A 16,431-nucleotide genomic window follows, 5' to 3' on the forward strand; every position below is an offset into this window, starting at 1 on the left:
AGATCCCCGGTAAGGTTCCCCTTTAGCTGTGGGTCCTCTCGCCGCAAAAGGCGGTGGCGGCGGCCTTACACAGCCCCTACCCGGGAGAACTCACAGTAAAGGAGCAGCACCCAGGAGCCCTTTCACAGTTCACTGTCTAGTTCAGGGGTGGGGAACCTTGGCCCTCCAGGTGTTGCAAAACTACAACTCCCATCATGCTGAAGCTTTGGCATGATGGGAGTTTTACAACAGCTGGTTCCCTACCCCTGGTCTAGTGGGATCTCTATAAATCTTTATGCAGTGTTCTTCCCCATGCAGATAGCTGCTATCTCTGTGTCACTGCAAGCACCGAAACAGTAATCACCTCTCCAAGTAGGAATCCTGTAACGGCTGCCTGGCCAGTGGGAGCTGTGTCATATGCTGGGTGAACTCGGCCTAAGGCTATGTTCACACTACGTAAAACAACGGCCGTAGTTTTCACCGCAAAACTACGGCCGTTGTTTTGAGGAAGATACGATATAGCAATTTGTACGAACTACGGTCGTACAATGCACACATCGTATAAGACTACGGCCGTAGTTCGTACGGACCCGTGAAAAATGAACGTCATTTATTTGCGGCCGGCTGTGAATTTCAATGCGGCCGCACACGTAAAATTTATTTCGGCCAAATTAAACCTGATTTTAATGTAAAAAATTTACTGAGTCGTTTATTGGGCTAGTCGCAGTATTTCAATTAAATGACATGTTTCAGCCCGATTAAAAACATGCTAGGAGGCAATATTAAACACGACCAGCCCGTATGCTCGCAATTCTACGGCCGTTGTTTTGACCACAAATTTCCGGCTGGTGAAAACAACGGCCGTTGTTTTACGTAGCGTGAACATAGCCTAAATCTGTATGCAAAGATTGTCCCCATGCAGGTAGCCACGCTCTCTGTGTCACTGCAAGCAGGGTATCAGTTCTGCGATCGGCCCCTCCAAACGTGGACCCTTTCATCGTACCTGTATAGCATGCGGGAGCTTTCACTGTAAAGACAAAGACGCCGATTGCTTTCACATACGGATATATTCCCATGTCGCTATTTTTAGAACAAACGTAAATAGGAAATAAGAACAATGGAATCCACGGCTCAGTAAAGGCCGTTCCCATTCGCCGAGCACTTTCCCACTGCACCTAATTGCAGATGATTTCAGCTGCGGAGGCTCCTGTGACCTGGAGTGGCAGACAGCCCATACAGCTAATGCATATTACATATTAATGCACTTGGTTAAGCTTTGTTCCCTAGATTAAGAGTCTCTTATGTAGAAGAATTGAGCTAACTACTAAATCAATGGGGAAATGACTTTAATTTCCTCTGTGCTGCGTCCTACTACGAGGAAGAAGGATATGAAAATCTGTGTAACTTGTTTCCATGTATAACATGAGAACTGATGACATGAACCCGGATATATGACAATGAGGCCACTGACAATACAACCTGCTCATTGATGTCTTATATTACCCTCATGGTTACAGTCCAGTTACAGTTTAAAAATAAATAGACAGCTACTTTCTTTAAAAACAGCGCCACACATGTCTTCAGGTTGTTTGCAGTATTACAACTCAGCTCCATGGACTTCAGTGTCAGAGCAGGAGAGGTTTACTATGGGGATTTGCTGCTGCTCTGGGCAGTTCCTGACATGGACAGAGTCGGCAACAAAAAGCACTGTGTCAGACTGGAAGGACTACACCACTTTCTGCAGGACATACAGCAGCTGATAAGTACTTAGGTACTGGAAGACTGGAGATTTTTAAAAAGAATTAATGTACAAATAAATATATATATACACATATCAAGCCGGAATATCCCTTTATAGATATTAGGGGGTCCTCTAGACTTTGCATCCTCTAAAGGTTTGTTTACATTGGATGCTACATTTAGTAGGCCTAGATTGGTTAAAGCCTCTGGATGTGAATAGGAGTGTTGCCGCTCACTGACAGCAAACAGATATAAGTGAAAAATTTGGCAACCAATCAGGTCCAGCTCTTCATGGCGGCCAATCAGATTCCAGCTCTTCATGGCGGCCAATCAGATTCCATTTCTTCATGGCAGCAAATCAGATTCCAGCACTTCGTTGTGGCCAATGATATTCCAGCTCTTCATGGCGGCCAATCAGATTCCATTTCTTCATGGCAGCCAATCAGATTTCAGCTCTTCATGGCAGTCAATCAGATTCCAGCTCTTCATGGCAGCCAATCACATTCCAGCTCTTCATGGAAGCCAATCAGATTCCATTTCTTCATGGCAGCCAATCAGATTACAGCTCTTCATGGTGGCCAATCAGATTCCAGTTGTTTATGGCGGCCAATCAGATTCCAGTTGCTTATGGCGGCCAATCAGATTTCAGCTCATCATGGTGGTCAACCAGATTCCAGTTCTTCATGGCGGCCAAGCAGATTCCAGTTCTTCATGGCAGCCAATCAGATTCCAGTTCTTTATGGCGGCCAATGAGATTCCAGCTCTTCATGGCGGCCAATCAGATTCCATCTCGTCATGGCGGCCAATCAGATTCCAGCTCTTCATGGCGGCCAATCACATTCCATCTCTTCATGGCGGCCAATCAGATTCCAGCTCTTTATGGCGGCCCATCCTTGGCTTCTCTCTTGCACCAGTCATGGTGAATCCGCGTTCCAGCTCCTTCTCCTCGTCGCCCTCTCAGCTCAGGAATTATCGTCCGCTTTCCATGGAAATTGAAAGAAAAAAAGAAGAATGTGAAATTTCTAAGGGAATAATGACAAGGACGGCTCGGTATTGTGAGCGAGGAGCTGCGGCTCCATTACAGGATGACAGACACAGGGAGCAGATAAGGAGACGTCAGATAGAGAAACCGATAAGGTCTCTGCGGAGGTGAACAGTCTGGAGGACACTGGAAGAAGGAGAAGAAGAGTCTCTGGATGTGAGATAACGGGGTAATTACCGAGTGGGAGGATAATGGAAACCGCTTATTATATGAAAATTATCATCATCCAGGACCGACCCCGAGAGAGTCAGTTATATGTACAACATGGGGGAAATACAAATCATAGTCAGGGAATGTCTGCTGGGCGGCCTATATACCTCCTCACCCCCCAAATCTGACCACACACCTTAATAACTGACAGCGAAATAATATCCCTGTAATTAGGAGCAGTATAAGGGTGCCTTCACACCTACCGGATCCACAGCGGATCTCACTTCTGCGGATTCGAAGCGAGAACCGCTGCAGATCCGGTATCAATTCACCCCTATGATAGCACATATTCGCAGAGGGATTAACATCCCGCTGTGAATATGTGCCGCCGCCGCATGCCCCATCCCCGGTGGCGGCACATCCCCCCGTCCCGGCCACATCCCCCCATCAGCCCATCTCCGGCCTGCTGACGCAAGCATACATTGCCTGCTCGGCGGCGCCGCTGCAGTGAGGCTCCCGGCTCCGGTCCCGCTCAGCTGATCTGAGCGGGACCGGAGCTGGCAGCCTGACTGCAGCCGCGCCGCCAAGCAGGTACTGTATGCTTTCGGCCGGGATGGGGGGATGTGCCGCCACCGGGGATGGGGGATGCGACGGCGGGGCTGCGGGCACCAGGGAGTTAAAGCACATATTCACAGCGGGATGTCAATCCCGCTACGAATATGTGCTATCATAGGGGTGAATTGATACCGGATCCGCATCGGTTCTCGCTTTGAATCCGCAGAATTGAGATCCGCTGTGGATCCGGTACGTGTGAAGGCACCCTTATAGTAGTTTTATTCCTGTATATAGGAGCAGTATTATAGTAGTTATATCCCTGTATATAGGGAGCAGTATTATAGTAGTTATATTCTTGTATATAGGGAGCAGTATTATAGTAGTTATATTATTTTATATAGAAGCAGTATTATAGTAGTTATATTGCTGTATATAGGAGCAGTATTATAGTAGTTATATTCTTGTATATAGGGGCAGTATTATAGTAGTTATATTCTTGTATATAGGGAGCAGTATTATAGTAGTTATATTATTTTATATAGAAGCAGTATTATAGTAGTTATATTGCTGTATATAGGAGCAGTATTATAGTAGTTATATTCCTGTATATAGGAGCAGTATTATAGTAGTTATATTCCTGTATATAGGGGGCAGTATTATAGTAGTTATATCCCTGTATATAGGAGTATAGTAGTTATATTCCTGTATATAGGAGCAGTATTATAGTAGTATATTCCTGTATATAGGAGCAGTATTATAGTAGTTATATTCTTGTATATAGAGGCAGTATTATAGTAGTTATATTCTTGTATACAGGAGCAATATTATAGTAGTTATATTCTACTGAGAATGGAACGGCTGCACATCCCATCTATGGCTGATACTAATGCCGCTAGGCCTATATTAAAAATTAACACCAGAGTGTCTGTATATGAATTGATCAAGCCATATTGCCCCGTGTACCACCGCGCAGGTCCTCTGGTCCACACGGGTCCCTACGTTAACTCCACACCGTGTCGGTCAGCGACCGCCAACCCCGCAAAGCGTGCACATGCAGGGAAGGGAGGCCATGGAACGGCCCTGCCACCCCAATGTCACAGGACCAGACCCAAAAAGCCCCACGAGAACCCGGCCAGCACCACCGGCGGGGAAGGCTGCCCCCAAACGACACAAGTATGGATATGGTATTACACTTACCATTGCTGCTCTCACAGAATGGGGAAGACATAGGGTCCAGACATGTGAGCACAGGCATATCCTGCTAATTTTGGTCATGTGGGTCTTATAAAGGAGTGCGAGCTGTTCAGAGAGGGAGAACTGTGAAACACGAACTGGAGAGAATGGAACGGCTGCACATCCCATCTATGGCTGATACTAATGCCGCTTGGCTCCCATGGCCCCCGTTCCCTGGCTGTGCACGCCTGCGGGGTTGGTGGCCACTGACTGGCACGGTGTGGACTTCGTGTAGGGACCCATGTGTATCAGATACCGGCACGAGGTACATGGGGCAGTATGGCTTGATCAATTCATACACAAAATTCTGTTCTGTTTTTTATTTAGCCTAGCGGCACTAGTATCAGCCATAGGTGTGAGGTGCAGCACTCTGTTTCTTCCCTGAACCGCATTTTGTTTCTCTCTTTTCTCCGTGTTTTGCACTCCTCCTGGTGAGACCCACATGACCGCAATTAGCAGGAGACACCTGAGTGCACATGGTTTTAATCCCTCCTGTTTTTTCCCATTCTGTCTGCAGCTATGGTGAGCGCAATACCTCATCCAGACTTGTGCTGTTTGGGGGCGACCTTCTCCGACCGGCGGTGCTGGCAGGGTTCTGGTGTGGTGTTTTTGGGTCTGGTCCTGTGGCATGGGGGTCGCAGGGCCGTCCCATGGCCCCCGTTCCCTGGCTGTGCACGCCTGCGGGGTTGGTGGCCACTGACTGGCACGGTGTGGACTTAGTGTAGGGACCCATGTGTATCAGATACCGGCACGAGGTACATGGGGCAGTATGGCTTGATCAATTCATACACAAAATTCTGATGTGTTTTTTATTTAGCCAAGCGGCACTAGTATCAGCCATAGGTGTAAGGTGCAGCACTCTTTTTCTTCATTGAACCGCATTATAGTAGTTATATTCTTGTATATAGGGAGCAGTATTATAGTAGTTATATTCTTGTATATAGAAGCAGTATTATAGTAGTTATATTCCTGTATATAGGAACAGTATTATAGTAGTTATATTCCTGTATATAGGAGCAGTATTATAGTAGTTATATTCTTGTATATAGGAGCAGTATTATAGTAGTTATATTCCTGTATATAGGAGCAGTATTATAGTAGTTATATTCTTGTATATAGGAGCAGTATTATAGTAGTTATATCCCTGTATATAGGAGCAGTATTATAGTAGTTATATTCTTGTATATAGGAGGCAGTATTATAGTAGTTATATTCTTGTATATAGGAGCAGTATTATAGTAGTTATATTCTTATATATAGGAGCAGTATTATAGTAGTTATATTCTTGTATATAGGAGCAGTATTATAGTAGTTATACTCTTGTATATAGGAGCAGTATTATAGTAGATATATTCTTGTATATAGGAGCAGTATTATAGTAGTTATATTCCTGTATATAGGAGCAGTATTATAGTAGTTATATTCTTGTATATAGGAGCAGTATTATAGTAGTTATATTCCTGTATATAGGAGCAGTATTATAGTAGTTATATTCCTGTATATAGGAGCAGTATTATAGTAGTTATATTCTTGTATATAGGAGCAGTATTATAGTAGTCATATTCTTGAACATATGAGCAGTAGTATGGTAATTATATTGTTCTACAGAAGGGGCAGTATTATACCAGAAAATTCTACATGCCCAACATAGTAAATCTGTCTCCTGATGTCTATTAGTGGGTTGTTTGGATATCTGCCACATACACTAATCTCCTTTATATAGACATTCGGTATGATTAATATGCTTCACGTCACTGTGGATATGATATGTTCGTAGTCGTCTTCAGCCTCTATGGATAATTGTGGCTATACGGAGCTGCTGACTGTATCAGCATATTGTTTAGTAAACAGCTACACTGTATATATATATATATATATACCACCAGTTGATACATTGCTTTTCTGATCTCCAGGGTCTCACATATGATATGGCTACAGACAGATGTTGGGCTCCATCCAGCCTTCTCCTCTGTCTTCGCCTTCCTTTGCCCTTTTGTCCTCTTCTTCTTCTTCTGCCAGTGCTGCCTCCCTCCCTCCTCCAGCAATCCCTTCACCACACACAGTCGCACTGCAGAAACTCTTCATGTCTCCGTCCTTGGCTTCTTCCTTCTTACAGATGTTAATAAGACTGGAGATCTCAGTGGATGTTGGTGTAATGTTCCCTCTAAGTCTCGTTCTCTCTCCACTTTCTCCTCTATGGATCCGCTATGCTGCCAGCTGACTGGCGAATAATCCCAGGTAAGAGGAGAGACACCAGCCTGACACTTAAGATTCATTAATTCTTAGAAAATTGCTGAAGTTACAATTGATATATGATAACTTGAATTTTCTTCCTCATTGTGCATTAATAAACTGAATACTGATGTAGCAGAGCTGACTTAGTCGTTGAATACTGATGTAGCGGAGCTGACTTGGTCATTGAATACTGATGTAGCAGAGCTGACTTGGTCATTGAATACTGATGTAGCAGAGCTGACTTGGTCATTGAATGCTGATGTAGCGGAGCTGACTTGGTCATTGAATACTGATGTAGCAGAGCTGACTTAGTCGTTGAATACTGATGTAGCAGAGCTGAATTGGTCATTGAATACTGATGTAGCAGAGCTGACTTGGTCATTGAATACTGATGTAGCAGAGCTGACTTGATCATTGAATACTGATGTAGCGGAGCTGACTTGGTCATTGAATACTGATGTAGCAGAGCTGACTTGGCCATTGAATACTGATGTAGCAGAGCTGAAGTGGTTATTGAATACTGATGTAGCAGAGCTGAAGTGGTCATTGAATACTGATGTAGCAGAGCTGAAGTGGTCGTTGAACTATTTGCGTTGTTCTGGAATACAAATTCATATGTAATTTGACAGTGATCTGAACCAAATGACAAGCCCAGCTCTGCTACATCTGTAACTCCCAATAATTCTATCAGCAAAGAGTTAATCCCAGGTTGTAGGGTTCTTAGGCGATCCTGTTTGTCTCCTGTTAGAGAGAGAGAGAGCGCTTCCTTATCTTCGTCTCAATGTCACATTGCCTTTGTATTGATCATTGTATATAAGACCTTATTGATTTTGCTATAGTAGCTGAATAGGATTTATTTTGGGGGTCGGTAATTAAGATGACCCCCCCCTCTCTTCCTTCTTGAGAGGGGTCGGAGTGATACTAGATGTGTTTTATGATGTTAGTCTGTGGCTCATATATCAGAATATGAGGTAACTTCAGGATTATGTAATGAGTTGTAAGCAGGTTGTGTAAGACTTTATACACACTGGCGGGTATAGAACACCATGGTATCAGGCTTCCTCTATAATAGTTCCATTTCTGGTTCACACCCACTGATGGTCTTATTGGAGTTTCTATTCATTTGTAGAGAGTCCATCAGGTCAATGTTTCTGAGAATAATGTTCTTATAAATAAAGATTGTATAGTAAGTATGCACAGTATATAGAAGTGATGGATGGAGAAGAGCTGGCCCCCTAGGTTGCATTTCCATTTATAAAATACCCCCTTCTATTGTACCATGTAGTGCCCAAATAATACAGCACACCAATACACACCATTACTTTCCCAGAAAATTGCCCATATAATATTAACCGGTCAATAAAAAGTACACATCCCTAAGTCCTAAAGGCAGTGGGTATCTTTTTAAAGCAAACCTGTCATTAGAATTATATTTATTATATTATTATTTATTTATATTTATTATATTGTTATTTATTTTATTTATATTTTTATATTATTATTTATTTTATTTATATTTATTTTATTATTATTATAATATATTTTATTTTATTTATATTTACTATATTATTATTCATTTTATTTATATTTATTATATTATTTATATTTTTTATATTATTATTTATTTTAAGAAATCAGTAGCAGTTATAATACCGAGCAGTTTTGCAGTATACTCTCTTTATTTATTTATTTTGAGTTTTCTATGTTTAAGTCAATGTTTTACATACGGCCAAACTGTGCTCCATGCTTCCTCTGTGCTGATATCTGGTCTTTTCTCTGTTCAAAAAAAGAGACCAAACACAGGAAGTCCCCGTTCTTTGCTGCTTATAAAAGGAAAGACACTGGGGACAAGCGAATGTACATTATAAGTGAAGCACTTTGCTAGGCTTGTCGGTCGGCTGCCTTTGAACCTTGCTGCTCCTCTCTGCACCCATATGCAGACAGAACAACGGATGTGTGAATGTAGCCTTACCATGCTCTTTTTTTATGTAACAATTCAGTCAGTAAAATATCACTGTGTGGTTACAGAGGTTTTGAAGCTATGTAACGGGAGAGCTGACCATACAATGCAAGCACCCCCAGGATTCTCGGCTAGTGAATGTGGATGTGCAGCAGCTGTACACATGTGCAGTGAAGGGAGACACCTAGTGGCCAGGTGTATAAAATTGATTTAAACACAGAAAATTAAAAAAAAAAATAATAATAAAGAGTATATTGCAAAACTTTGCTTAAAAAAAGATTTTTGCGACAGTGCTTCTTTAAGTGATATATCTGCTTTTCTTTTTATCTACGAGTGAGTTGCCCTCCATGTACGCTCTCCCTACTGTCCATGGGGCCCATGTGACCGCAGGCTGGTTACAGACTGTTGTGGGTGCCCATCCATAGCCCTGTGCAACAGTCACAAACAGGGCCGGCATCAGCACGAGGCTTACCCAGGTAAGTGCCTGGGCCCACAGTGTGTCTAGGGGCCCAGAGAGGGAAGGGGGCCCAGTGTTTGAATGTTCAGCCTGGTCACTGTAGTGCAGGGTGAGTGCTGACCAGTCATTGTCTCAGCAGTGTCTGTGTCAGTAATTGGTGTTTGTGTATGTTAGTGGTGTCTCAGGTGATTGTGCATAGTGTGTGGATGATGAGTGCATAGTGGATGCATGTGGGGCCCACTGAGGCTGTCACTTGAGAGCCCCCCAAAAACCTATAGCGTCTCTGGTCACAAAATATTCTCTGAATGTCTTAACTAGTGTTGAGCGAGCATGCTCAGTGTTAGAAAGTGCCTGAGATTTGTAATTTACTTCTGTTTAAACATCTCCAGTCTTCCAAGACTTACCAGCTGCTGTATGTCCAGTGGGAAGTGGTGTATTCTTTCCAGTCTGACACACTACTCTCTCCTGCCACCTCTGTCCATGTCAGGAACTGTCCAGATGAGCAGCAAATCCCCATAGAAAACCAGAAAACCTCTCCTGCTCTCCATACTGGAAAGAATACACCACTTCCTGCAGGACATACAGCAGCTGATAAGTACCCGAAGATTTTTTTTAATAGAAGAAAATTACAAATCTCTGGCACTTTGTGTCACCGGTTGACTTAAAATCAAAAAATTTGGGTGAACAACCCCTTTAACTTGCCGGAGTTTGACCTAAATGTACAGGTCTTTAGCCAGTAGCTTGAAAGCAAGCAGAGATCTTACAAATGGGGAAGAAATGCAAAGATCCAGAATGTTTTCCACGCTGGGTGAGCTTTATTAACGTAAAACTGAAAAGCCCTTGAAGCGCGGAGTCAGTGATCTGTAACCACAGAGGGAAGCGGCGGACTCCATATTCACAGATGAACGTGTCACATTGCTGGCAGTGTCTGCATGGCTGATGCCCTCAATCTTCCCAATGCTCAGTCAGCGGCACTGCAGGAGATATATGGAAGTATCCGCCAAGATCAGGAGATGCTGCCAGTGTCTTGTGGCTTCTCACAAACTTCTTATTGCAGTCACATTCATTTCTATTAGTTGGCAGGAAGCTCAGATTCTTCTATGGCTGACTAGAGGGTTATGCTATTCCTACAGTGGGGATTTAAAGGAATACTGCAGGGTCATCTGATACATGGTGCAATACCACACATATATACCTCTGCTGCTTTGTATACAAGCACTCAAGTTTGTTTTTTGCCCATATAATGCACAACGACAACCAGTATTATTACAGTGCCATCTGTTTCATACCAGCTCTGCTGCATGTATACATTTCATTACTATAGTTATAAGGCAGTATTACAGTAGTTATATACTTGTATACACGGGCAGTATTATAGTAGTTATATTCCTGTATATAGGAGCAGTATTATAGTAGTTATATTCTTGTATATAGGGAGCAGTATTATAGTAGTTATATTCCTGTATATAGGAGCAGTATTATAGTAGTTATATTCCTGTATATAGTAGCAGTATTATAGTAGTTATATTCTTGTATATAGGAGCAGTATTATAGTAGTTATATTCTTGTACATAGGAGCAGTATTATAGTAGTTATATTCTTGTATATAGGGGGCAGTATTATAGTAGTTATATTCCTGTATATAGTAGCAGTATTATAGTAGTTATATTCCTGTATATAGGAGCATTATTATAGTAGTTATATTCTTGTACATAGGAGCAGTATTATAGTAGTTACATTCTTGTATATAGGAGCAGTATTATAGTAGTTATATTCCTGTATATACGGTGCAGTATTATAGTAGTTATATCCCTGTATATAGGGGGCAGTATTATAGTAGTTATATTCCTGTACATAGGGGCAGTATTATAGTAGTTATATTCCTGTATATAGGAGCAGTATTATAGTAGTTATATTGCTGTATATAGGAGCAGTATTATAGTAGTTATATTCCTGTATATAGGAGCAGTATTATAGTAGTTATATTCTTGTATATAGGAGCAGTATTATAGTAGTTATATACAGTCCAACGAAGAAAAAATGTATTCAGCACTCACCGGTTACTGTAAATCAGGCTTGTATCTTTATTTCACATAAAATGTGCAGGCGGGGAGGAGGAGGGTGCGCGGCGTATCTCAAATGGCGACGGCCGTTTCTGGCCTCTCGGGCCTGTCGTCTAGCCAGGAGCAGTATTATAGTAGTTATATTCCTGTATATAGGAGCAGTATTATAGTAGTTATATTGCTGTATATAGGAGCAGTATTATAGTAGTTATATTCCTGTATATAGGAACAGTATTATAGTAGTTATATTCCTGTATATAGGGGTATAGGGGGCAGTATTATAGTTATATATATATATATATATATATATATATATATATATAGTACATAACAGCATTCTTATAGTACTGTACATTGAGTAGCATATTGAGTTTTTCATGTTCTTCTAGATATAATATCTATCTAATTCTTAAAAGAACTGCAGAAGGAAGCCCACCCAGTACCAATTGAAGGTGGTTTGACACTGGGTGGCCCCTTCCACCTGCAGTACTGAGGGTCGCTGGTGGACAGGGATGAGACGGTGTTGCAGCATGGGGTTAGTAGGGTACAGGTTATATTATCTGTATATTTTCAGCACAGTGTAATATCTATGGTTCGGGCATTTTTCAGCCTAATTTCTCCATCCTTTTCATATTCATTTCAGCCATAAGATTAAATTGTTCAGTACATTTCATTGCATTGTCTCGTCCCGCTAATGGTCTGATAATGGATCATTGTGATCCTCATTCATTACCCTGTGTTTTAGCCCTGGCCTATAATCTGATATGTGCACCTGATGGAGAACATTGCTGCTTTAGCTAATTGAACTGGCTATTGAATATACTCTAAATGGCTCCGATTCTGTTTGATCGGAACCTTAAATTTAATTAAACCTTGCAGTTTGTTTCATTTGCCAAAATTATACATCAGCTGTGAATGTAGAATAAATGGTAAATGGTAGAAAATATGAGTTAAGTCAGCTACAGTGCAGAAGGCCTATTATAACAAATGGTAAGCAGGGCAATAGCCCTGGGCACCATGTCCTAGTGAGCCCCAAAAAGAACAAGCACCCCAACACCTCTGGACTATAGTACATGATTTAACTAGCCCCTTCTTTCATTATATAGTAGTTAGGCATCTCAGTGCCCCCATATAGTTGTTAGTCCCCTCTGTCTTCCAATACAGTTACTCCCCTCTGTCTCCATATAGTAATTAGGTCTTTTCTGTGCCTCCATATAGTAACTAAGCCCTTTTTTGCCTTCATACAGTTATACATTAATCTGCTTCCATCTAGTATAGACGCCCACTGTGCCCCCATATAATAGTTAGAACCCTATGCCTACATAAAGTAGTTAGACTCCTCTTTATCCCTATATCCCCCATATAATAATTAGGCCTCTCTGTACTCCCATATAGTAGTTAGGCCTCTCTGTGCCACTGTATTTTATAGGTGCTCTCTGTGCCCTCTCTTCATATAACAGGTCCCCCCTATAATAGTTAGGCAGCCTCTGTACCCTGTGCCCCATATAGTAGTTAGGTTCTGCTGTGTTTATATAGTAGGTAGACCCTTCTGTGCATCCAAATAGTAGTTAGGCCTCCCTGTGTAGGTAAGCCTGGTATATAGTATCCCCAATATCCCCATGTAGCCAATTACCCCTCCCCCCAAGTAGTCCTCCTTGTAGGTAGGCATCTCTCTGTAATTAACCCCCCTCCACCCTGCCAATAGTAATCCTCCCAGTATGTAGTATTCCCCATGTAATAAGTCCCCTGTTGGCTATCCGTAAACTTCACAAACTTCACATGTACCTTCTGATTCAATGAAAAAAATAAAACCTTTTTTTCCTGCTCTATCATTGATCAATGTAAAGTGTACTTTTGCTTTGCAGCACCCCTAGTGGAGATATTACATATCTTCCACTAAAATTACAGAATGCCCATTGTTTTTAATGGACACACTTTTAACATACCCTTCAAATTGCCTGTAAAAAAAGGTTCAGGAAAGTAGACAATCGGACCCCACTTCAATGCAGTATAATGTTACAGAACTAGCCATCTTCTCCGCTGATGTAGCAGCGCTGTATGGGGTCCGTTCTACAGCAGTAATAGTGCCAGCCTGGCTACAAGCACTGGGCAAGTAGCCCCGGCCTAAATGCTGCTGGCACTGTGATATCGAGCCCCTGGCTCCCCCTGTAATTACACAGATTAGTCAGCACAGGGTCTGATCCAGTGGCTGCACGCAATGCTCCTCCTGCCTAAGGCCAGACAGACAGACAGTTTATGCCGCATGGTTGTACAAAGTGGATTTCCTATTAAAACCCATTGAAAGAATCTGAATCAAGCAGTGAATGCAAATACTGTATGTCCTTGCCTGGGCGAGACCTCTGACAGCAACCATATGGATTGTCATTGCCAATACATGAGAAAATATGACTTTACTGAAAGAGTAGTAGATGCTTAGAACAAACTTCCAGCAGAGGTGGTTGGTAAATCTACGATAACAGAATGTAAACCTGCCTGGTATATCTATCTATCTATCCTAAGATAATAAGAAGCGAAATACTAAAAGGCCAAATAGATGGAGCAGGGGGGTTTCTTCTGCCGACAATCGTCTATGTTTCTAATGTTAATGGTGGTACAATAGGCTATAGTGTAGTATAATCTAAGCACACCAGACACATACACATTAGTGCTCCCTGCTGCCACCTACAGGTGAACTACCAGAACTGTCCAGTGAAGGGGGGGGGGGGAGGGGGGTCTATTCTAACCCTCTTCATCAGGGATGGGGAACCTTCAGCCTTCAAGCTATTGCTAAACTACAATTCCCACATTCCCATGCCCAGACAGCCAAAGCTAAAGCTTATATATATATATATATCCCCATCCCTGCTCTACACCAACCAATCATTGCACTCAATAGTTAGTTTATTGGGGATAGCAACCCCTTAGCTGTCTGTGTCTTTGTGGACCTCCAGTTGATCCAACCAGTGTAATATCTCAGGGATTTATCTATTTCAGGAAATAGACTCTCCAATGCACTGAGCACAGGTTAGCTCCGTGCCGTATATATAATAATTGTCCGTATACAGACAGCTACATCATCTGAGGTTAGCTCCATGCCGTATATATAGTAATTGTCCGTATATAGACAGATACATTATCAGAGGTTAGCTCCATGCCGTATATATAATAATTGTCCGTATGCAGACGGATACATTATCAGAGGTTAGCTCCACGCAGTATATATAGTAATTGTCCATATACAGACAGCTACATCATCAGAGGTTAGCTCCATGCCGTATATATAGTAATTGTCCGTATACTGACAGCTACATCATCAGAGGTTAGCTCCGTGCCGTATATACAGTAATTGTCCGTATACAGATACATTATCTGAGGTTAGCTCCATGCCATATATATAATAATTGTCCGTATGCAGACGGATACATTATCAGAGGTTAGCTCCGTGCTGTATATATAGTAATTGTCCGTATACAGACAGCTACATCATCAGAGGTTAGCTCCATGCCGTATATATACATAGTAATTGTACGTACACAGACAGATACATTATCAGAGGTTAGCTCCGTGCTGTATATATAGTAATTGTCCGTATACAGACAGCTACATCATCAGAGGTTAGCTCCATGCCGTATATATACATAGTAATTGTACGTACACAGACAGATACATTATCAGAGGTTAGCTCCGTGCTGAATATATATTAATTGTCCGTATATAGACAGATACATTATCAGAGGTTAGCTCCATGCTGTATATATAGTAATTGTCCGTATATAGACAGATACATTATGAGAGGTTAGCTCCATGCCGTATATATAGTAATTTTCCGTATACAGACAGCTACATCATCTGAGGTTAGCTCCATGCTGTATATAGTCATTGTTGAAGACAAGAAATTCTTGGTGGAATTGCTCCTTAACTACTGAATCTGCGGAATATTGTGTGACTTGTGCCAGAACTGGAGGACACCGGTGGAGCCGCAATGAGATCTGCCAGATGTTAATGACGCCATTTAGTAACACGGCTCCGGCGCTCAAGGAACTACGCGGAAGTTCAATAAATTTCCTTCTGTTTAGAGTCACATTACGCTCTATTAGGCCGGATTCACACATAGCATTCATCTCGATGAGACCAGAATACCAGATTATAGGGTAATTCGTATTAAAGGGAGGTGTAAGACTTTGCAATAAATTTTAAAGTAGGATCCCAACTTTATGTGAAACTTTCCAGGTGGAGATTGGGGCCGGTCACGTATCTTTGCTCCCTCTCCATTATGGCCTATGGACATTTAGAAAGAAGTAATGTAGTATGGCTGACCTATATGTGTAACAGGGTAAATGTCCGGGACAAACATGGCTGCCTTCTTCTAGTGCCATCTATGGGTTTCATATGATATTGCATCTCTGCTAGTTACGTATATTGTGTATATAAAACACCTTCCCACCATGTGATGGCCTATGCAATGTCTTACATATTTGTATATCACTTCAGTTACCAAAAAATTACTCCTTACCCTATAAAAAAAGCTTTATGGTCTTGGCCACTAGGGGTCTCACTTCCTTGCAATCTGATGTCCACTGCCTGTTGTCAGGGGGAATCTGTTTGTCTTAGCATGTCCTATGTGGAGAGTTACACTGTAAGAAAGCTAAACCTGCTGACAGTGATCCACACTGTACCTGAAAGGTAAATCAAGGCTTCCCTCTGATCTCTCACCATCTATTCAGTTTTGGGCAGCTGTTGCTTGTATAAATATCATTGTATCTATATCTGTAGGGTAACAGGGATACAGTATAGCCCCCCTTACATTAACTTGTTTACAGTGCTTAGTGTAACCCCTTCCATACTGTGCTGTTTCATTTACTTCTACTTACATATCACTTTGTAAACCCAGTACATAGGTAAATATTTGCCTTTCCTTCTATAGTACTGCTTTGTGTTACCTGAAAGGTAAATCAAGACTTCCCTCTGATCTCTAACCATCTATTCAGTTTCGGTTAGATGTGACTTGTGTAAATAC

The sequence above is a fragment of the Dendropsophus ebraccatus genome, chromosome 2 (genome assembly GCF_027789765.1).
Source record: "Dendropsophus ebraccatus isolate aDenEbr1 chromosome 2, aDenEbr1.pat, whole genome shotgun sequence".
NCBI classification, from domain to species: domain Eukaryota; kingdom Metazoa; phylum Chordata; class Amphibia; order Anura; family Hylidae; genus Dendropsophus; species Dendropsophus ebraccatus.